This window comes from Brienomyrus brachyistius, chromosome 13 (genome assembly GCF_023856365.1).
Source record: "Brienomyrus brachyistius isolate T26 chromosome 13, BBRACH_0.4, whole genome shotgun sequence".
Lineage (NCBI taxonomy): Eukaryota > Metazoa > Chordata > Actinopteri > Osteoglossiformes > Mormyridae > Brienomyrus > Brienomyrus brachyistius.
Window position 1 is genome coordinate 7,525,501 of NC_064545.1, and position 8,288 is coordinate 7,533,788.

Below are 8,288 nucleotides of genomic sequence, written 5' to 3' on the forward strand. Positions count from 1 at the left end.
CAGACTGCATATTTCTTGGAACTGTGTTCTGTCTGCTGTGTGATGAATAGACTCATGTTTATAACTACGTTCCTGACAAATGTGCCTGACATGATTTTCCAGTCATCGAATACAATTTCTTTCTACATTTAAATCTTACAAATACTGCACAAGTTAAAGTGGACCTGTCTGATACTCTTGGTTTATTTAAATACTTGTAATACATCCTGTTTATGTAAATAATTCTCTGGCAAGGACATTGTGCTTCAAAGACCGTAATCAACAAATCTGCAACCACAGAAATTCGGTATACCGCGATATTCTGGGTAAACTGCAGTATGTTCATTCGCCGATATTTTTTGTGAGGGGATACATTTCAAAATATTGCCATAGTGTTGCTTTTTTAAAATACCGTGATGATGCCTTATACTATGGTAGGAGGTCGGGATGGTTATAAATGATAAAACATTACATACAGCTTAACATGACTATGAGTCACGGTTACCTGATAGACATCTTTAATTGCTTTCTAAAACATTCATATGCTGGTCTGGTTTCAAATAGCACATCTTTTTAAGTACTTAAGGTCATTGCCCTGTAATCAAAAACTGGTCATTTTAGTATTTCTTGTATGGTTTCTAAATACCCGGGTCTCTCTTGATCTTTTCCAAACAATGGCTGAGATCAACAGCATGAAACCCGAGGATGGTTTCAGATTTTTAACCCCCCCACCAGCATTTTTACAGTCAGGAATGGGCCAACTGCAGCACACTCTGCGCAAGTCATCCTTTGCCTACATGCTAGATCATCTGAGACAGACAGTATGGTTATTCTCTGCTACGGAACTCAATGAATGGTTTCAACGGAATAACGGCCCACCCCCAGGGTCGTTATAGCCAGTGACCTCATGATAACACATTCTCAAAGAATGCCCCTCCCTGGAATCCCTTGGCAAACACCCTAAAGGAGAGGGTCTGCCCCCCAGCCTGGATGTGAATGGCGTGATAACAGCAACAGACATTCATTCATTTCAAAACCGACTTTCCCAAAATCCTCTACTAACCATTCCCCATCCAATTCACACCCATAAAGTGGTTCACCACAATTACCAGTTATGATAACTTATATAATCTTATAACCCCCCAAAAAACAGCAGTCCATCTATGATTCATCATAACTGAGAAGACTCTGGTAGACGATCACTCTGACAGACATTACACAATGCAGAATGCGTTCACATCCTTATCATTTTCATTTTATATTCAGCTTCCCACTACATATAGCCCGTATTTGCCAAGATATTTTGCCAGAGTGGGTATGACACTCTCCTCACTAAATAACCTGCTGCTCAAGTTGTTTCCCAGAATGCCAGAGTCCAGCGTTTGGTGTTCTTCAGCTGACACATCTTAAGTTGCCCCTGCCCATTCAGCTCCATCCACCAGCATTTTGCTGGAAAAGAAGATTATGTCAATGCAGCAGAAGGGGCCTGAAAACTCTTTTTGGGCCATTTTACACGACCAGGCCTGAGGACCCTGTGCTGCATCAGGCTCAACATCTGGCTTCGGAAGAGTCAGAAAAGAGAGCGAGAGAGAGAAAGAGAGAAAAGACCATCTCCATTGCTGACCACAAGCTCATTTTGTTGACATCAGATTCCACCCAAGTACACAATAGTATGGAAAGCGATAAAACCAAAGAACAATATGCAACTGTTTCAAGACAAAATCTGATTGGCGGCGAGGTCTGGGGCTTGCGGCATACACGGCAACAACAAACACCCCGGTTACAGCCGATGGCGAGGGACTGATCTCCTGCATGGGAAAGGGTCTTCAAATAGGTGGAAAAGGAGCAGAATCATGCCGACTGTCTAGGTACTTGAGGGGCCCCTGCAGGAACCAGGGGTGAGTCTGCAAACTTTTTCCATGAATGACTTTCCTTTATAGCCAAACATGGGTTGCGGGGGTGGGGGGGACTCAAATTTCACCACTTCTATTGGTGGCATGTGTAGCGGGGTTTTCTGAATCACTATCTAATTTAGCCGTTTGTCTTGAGGCACTCAGCATGAAAAGGGAGAGTGTTTTTTTTTCCTACGCATGTCAACTGGTTAGAAGCTACTCTATAAGCGTAGGACGTATGATTGGGTCAGTGGCATCCAGGGCGAAAGAAACCGGTAGCCATTGCCTTTGGTGTGCTGATGGGTATGAGAGAGGGCGGTGAGAACCAATGGGACTCAGCTAAAACCTCCTCATTTCCATGTGGGATTGATTTCTTGTTCTATCAACAGAAGTGCTACAGTGGTTTTTTTTTGTTGTTGTTTAATGTCGATGCTAACGTGTTTTGTTTAGAGTGAAAGTGCAATCAGGAAATACTTCTTGACAATAGGAAGAGTTTTACGACATATTTTACCCTCTTCATAGGAGAAAATACGTAATGAGATTAAGAAGGAGCGGATCCTGGAAAAGCCATCGCACTGCTCCCTGGAAAAAAAGATTGATATGTTGTTGTTCACAGTCCATCCGAGGACATTTTTTAATTACAAATAAATTACTCACTGTTACATTTTCGTGTGGTCTTTTTGTAATCTTGAAGATTTGTTTTGAACTTACATAGCACAATTTTCTTTGTTTGGGTTCCAAGAGGCGTGATTATTTTCCTTTAAACCATACCAGTGTTAGTACAGAACAAGAAAATAAAAAAAAGTAGGACAGCCCTACGGCAAAACAGTGTTTGGTCAGTTTGTTGTACACAGATGTAACTGATGTTGTTGTTATTGTAAAACACAAAAAGCAGTTTCCCAAAACCACTCTCCTCGCAATAACAAAAGCTCTAAGTGTCTGTCCTGTCGGCCCACCTACGGTACAGTACGTGTGAGCGTCCAGTGAACAATTAATCTGTGGATGACAGCGATGGGACTCAGCCAAAGCGAACTTTCCCCGTCCTGCTGTCGACTGGGTTGCTTTCCGAGTTCTTACCAGCTCATATAAAACAGCTTATGTTCCGAATATTTAATAAAATTCAAAAGCATTAAAAACCATGGCGAAATCCACAACTTCTAGCCAGCTCCAACTTTTTACCCTTCTGCATTTCCCTTCCAATAAATTTAATAAGATTTTCAAAAAGGAATAAAATGTTCAGCTTTTCTCAGCCAGCACTTAATAGATGGGAAACTTAATTCTATTATTAGTATTTACATAACTTCATTGACTTCACAATAATGGCTGTTTAGCTTGAACTGCTAACATGCACATGTGTAAATGTTGAGGGGGGGAACGGTGGAAAAATAATTACTAATACTGACGTCGGATTCTGAAGGTATTCCCCCAACAAAAATACATCCTATTATTTTTTTCCCTCTTCTCAGGCTGGTTTATGAATATGTTCTCAGTCGTGGTTTGCTAATGCCCAATCTTTGAAGGTTTCCAATGAATCCCCTGGGGGGGGGGGGGTTTGGGGGCAAACCCCCTTCCAGCCAGCATACATTACGGGAAATACGCATGGCTTTGACATGCTGTGGATATAAGGTGTGTTTTTTCACCAATTCTGGGTAATACAAGGCCATTGACGGTGATCTCACTGATGACCTCCGCATAAGACTTTCCTCTCGTCTGAGACAACAGTGGAGCCTTTTCACTTTTGTTGCGGCCCCCCGGGGGCTTCCACAGAGCCCCGTTTCCAGCGGGCCGACGGCAGCGCGAGGTTTTCCGTGGTCGCACCGGCGCAGCTGAAGCAACAGCGGAACCTGAACTCCGTGCGGTTCCCGTCCAGCACCCGTTGCGTGCGATTAGAACCAGCGCTGGTTCACGTTGGCATAAAGAGAAAGGAGAAAAAAAACAGAAAACCTGAAATAATGGTCTGGCTTCGAGTTTTGAAAAGGCTTATTATTTACCTTCAAGTCAAGGCAACGGTAAGAAAAGTGGCGTCAGAAAAGCACTTTGAACAAACGCTCCGGCAAGAACAAGCCCAATTATTTAAAACAGCCCTTTAAGTCAAAGAGCAAGTTTGGATTTATTTCAGCTAAAACACAAAAAAAGGGGTCTTTCAGGAAAGGCGGGGGGTGGAGTCTGTCTTTACAATCCTATTGCTGCTCCTTGCCAACTTTGTGCTGGCTGCGGAGTAAACGGAAATGAAAGCGTGCGAGATCCTCTTCTCCCGAGAATAACAGTCACCTCTCAAAACACAAATCAAACACACAATCGACGTCACAGGAAACTATTTTGAAGCCTAAAATCTCCCAAAGGGAGATTCATTAAAGTGTTGTGGGCATGTTCCCCTCTCCCTGCCACCGAGTTCCCCCCTCCCAAGCTGCAGCATAACCTGAACCACACTGGCAGCAAGTGGTGGTGGGAGGGGGGGGGCTGTTCTGTCTCCCGTCTTCCCCTTTCGCCCCTCACTCTGGAAACGCTTACGAGCAGCAGGCCTTGTTTGCGTCTTTCAGATGAAAAATTCGAGCTTGCAGAGACAGAGACAGCAGTTCATTGTCACCCCACAACCCCTGAAAACCATCAACATGGAGATGTGGTGCACAGTACGTCACACAGCCCCCCCCCCCGACCTCACAGCCTGCAGCTAAAATCCTTTTTCAATGGCATCACCGACTTTCGTTAACAATCCCCCACCCCATAGTCCTCAGCATCTCAAGGCCAGAGGTTAGAGGCTTAGAAGAGTAGAACCCCCCCCCCCCCCCCCAAACTTTGAGACATGGCAACATGGCAGTTCACCCCTCTGACACGGAGAAACACGTTCTGGATTGTGGACCTCTGCCCGTCAAGATGGAGGACGGGGCTTCCTGAAACACGTGGTTCACACAGCGCATTTCGCCAAAGCTACATTCCACCACAGTCGCCCCGGATGACACTCCAATGACAAGCACACCATTCATCCCCTCCCAAACCACCCCACCCTGGCCTTAATGAACTCACAGGCCACACTGGGAGTGACTAACTTAACTATCGACCCGATAAAGTAAACCCGCATGAAGCCAGGGGTAATTGGGAATCAGGAGACACAGGAACGTTCCAGATTCCCGGCTGGCCACCCAAAGACACCCACAGTCTCTTCTCCGAAGATTCTCCATCCATTGCAAGAAAAGAGAGAAGAAACATCTCAGAGGTCATAAAGTCAGTTACCCCGCTTCTTGTGATTGCTGCCATCGATTCTGTCTGAAGCATTGAAGTTTTGTGTGTGTTTGTGCATATTTTCCTTCTCCTTTGTAAAAAACCGAAACACTTCTGGTACAAATTTGTTTTTCACCCCCCCCCCAGCCCCCAAACCTCCAATGTAAGTTCGGAGGTGGCCAAGGGGGGCGTCATATATTCATTAAACTGGAAACCACAGCATTCTCAGACGTTTAAAAATCTCCAAGCGTAATTTCGCAGCGTTTAAGAAGTGTTGTAGCTCCCAGTGGGTTGCCGTGGGCCTGGACAGCCTCTTTACAATCCCGTTTTCCAATTAACCTTCACATGTCCAGCACTGGGCCCTGGAGCTGGCTGAGGGCCCAGGGCACAGCCTTGCAGCAAACTTCCTGCAGGTGGTCAGCTTCCCTAAGGCCCGAGTCACGAAAGCCGAGTTCAGCAACATCTGATCTGGCCACTTGGGTGGATGACCATGTTAATCGCGTCAGGCGCGTCGAGAAGATGTCCGACACTGATGGAGTGGCACGTTACCCCCCCGGTGAGAAGCCTTCATCAGCAGCCTTCTGTAGTTCTACTGGCCGAATCCAAGCTTGATTATGACAACTGGACTGGCTCAAAATTTGCTCGGCTTGTGTCAGGACATACCAACGACCCCACCCCCTGCCTGCCCGTTTTTGCATCATTAATAACATTAGCCAGTTTAAAATGCAAATGCGAACGGTTGCTTAAGACCACCCAGACCCTCAAAAAGGAGCATGCTGATTGCAGATAAACAGAAATGAAGAGCCAGGGGAATTCCTTTCCCCTTGCAGGCAAACTGGCGTGCGAGGGTGAGAGCTGCGATCTCCTCGGGAAGGCGAAGTCCTGAGCCCCCGTCCCCCGACCGTGGGCACACACGCGAAAGCCGAAAGGTGACACATCGGAGTGCCGGGTCTAATCTCGAAACAAGACTCAAAGCATTTGCTCTCAACAGCTGGTGAGACTGGCGCCGGAGTCAGGAGACAGAGGCACAGGAAAGGCTGCCGAGCACATGGGCGTCTGAAAGGCTCCATCTCCACCCAGCTGGCCAGGCTACACCGATCCCTCAGGCCTCACACATCTCAACACGTTGCCATCGTATCATAACAACAGATGCACCCATCTGTCCATCCGTCCATCCATCCATCCATCCACCCCTCCCTCCCTCTCTCCACATCAACAACTGAAGGAACCTCCTCCTCACCCTTGCCAAAATATGGTGACATAAGGACAACAGCAGCAATTAGATGGTCATTTTTCCGGCAATTACGCCCCCAGGGCATTCCCTAGCGGAGTGCTCGGGCCCAAACGACAGAAACTGCGTCACTGCAGGAAATGCGAGGATGCGAGGTCTGGCCGTCAGCCAATTCGGGGCCCGCTCATTTCCCCGGCCACTGCAGGCGAGTCGCATCATCTGCAAAATATCTGCTGTGCAGCTGGCAGTGCTGTGCCTCGCTCGTCCTGTAAGGCCCCTCACAAACAGGCAGGCGGCCTCCTCCTTCAGTTTACAAAGGGGGGCTGGGGAGGGGTGGTGCCGGAGTGAGGTTCAGGGGTGAACGCAGTCAATCAACAAGACAAAGCAAGCAAAAGTAATAACTGGTGTTGGGGTTAATGTTGTGCTGTGAACTAAAGGATGCAGGTTTGAAGCTTAACACTACTGGGGCCACCTGGCTGTGGTTAAACAATGAGGTCACTCTGCTAAAGGCACAGAGGAGCGGCTAACCCTGATGTTCTACTCATTTGTTATCTTCCTCTCAACAGTAGCTGAATGGATGCAATGTTGGGGCAAGTTTCTCCAACAAGGAGAGAGCTTAAAAGCGAGCATGCCGCCCCCGAGGGGGGAGCCCAGGGCCCACCCTGGGGTGAGGGAGGGTACTCAGAGAAAGCCAGCAAACCACCAGCGACCTGGAGCTGGGAGCTGCCGTGGACCCCATCCAAAACGCTCCTGCTGGGACTCTTAGGAACCAGCCCAGTTGTCACTGGGATGCACTAAAATGTGCTGCCATTCCGAGAATCTCAACAGATAAGTCTTGTGCATATTTATAGACCTTTTTTTCCATGGCTGGTTTCCCCCCACACAGGACAGATGTCCAATATTCACCGAGACAGCTGGGCTGACCTTTGTTGTACGTGTGGATCCCAAATCTTCACAACTGGCTTGCTTTTTAACCCTAACACTTCCCCTCCCCAATTACCAGTCCTGGGTGGGCCCAAGAAGCCAGTAACCGCCTCTTCCACCGCAAGAAACTGAGGCCAGTCCCAGGAACCACGGTGGGGGCGGGGGCACCCAGGACGGGACAGCAGCCAATGAGGAGGTTTGCACTCTGACGATCAGCCAATCACGCATAAGATGCCGCAAACGCCAGGAGAACAACATCCATAGGTGTCACGCCCAGCAAAGGGTCTGAGATATCGGCACTGGGTGAATCTGGTCACCCAGTTCATAACCATAAGCTGCTTTTAGTGCCAGCATCCACCCTAAAAGGTCTGATGACTCTGGGCTGCCGTATAAAAGAGATTTTGTCCCCATCACCCCCTCAAAAATTCCTGGTTTTGAATAAACGATCGATGAAGACGGGTGGGTGGGAAGTGCACATCTCCAAAGGCCCATTCAGAAAGCACTCTCATGAGCGCCCCCAACGGTTATGCTGTGATCTCATCCCATAGTTCAGATCCCAGGACAGGACAGTCTGGGATCGGTGCAGATTGAGCAGGTACCATCTTTAAAATATACACCACTCCTCACGTTAGAGGATAAGGATTTTTTTTATTTGACCAGACAAACCCTTTATTTTTCCGTTTGCACATGTACAAATGCATTAAAAATCTTCTCTCTACCGACCCCATTTTGCTCTCTATAGCTTGGGAGTCACAGTGCAGAGTCCCTGCATCCCTGTAGCTGGGGGTTAAGGTCCTTGCTCAAAGGCACACAGATATGTGACCGTTCTGCTGAAGCCGGGGCTTGAACTGGAGACCTTTGAATCACAGGCAAGGAGACTTAGCTGAATGAGCCACACACTGGTCAAAAGCTGGTCCAGCAAACCCTTGGTTAACATCACCATACGGTTTGATAAGTACGTTCTCTCTCCCCTGGACTTCCCCCTCCCGCTGTGTTTCAGATTTATGCTCCACAAAGGAACATTAACTGAAACAATCCATGCA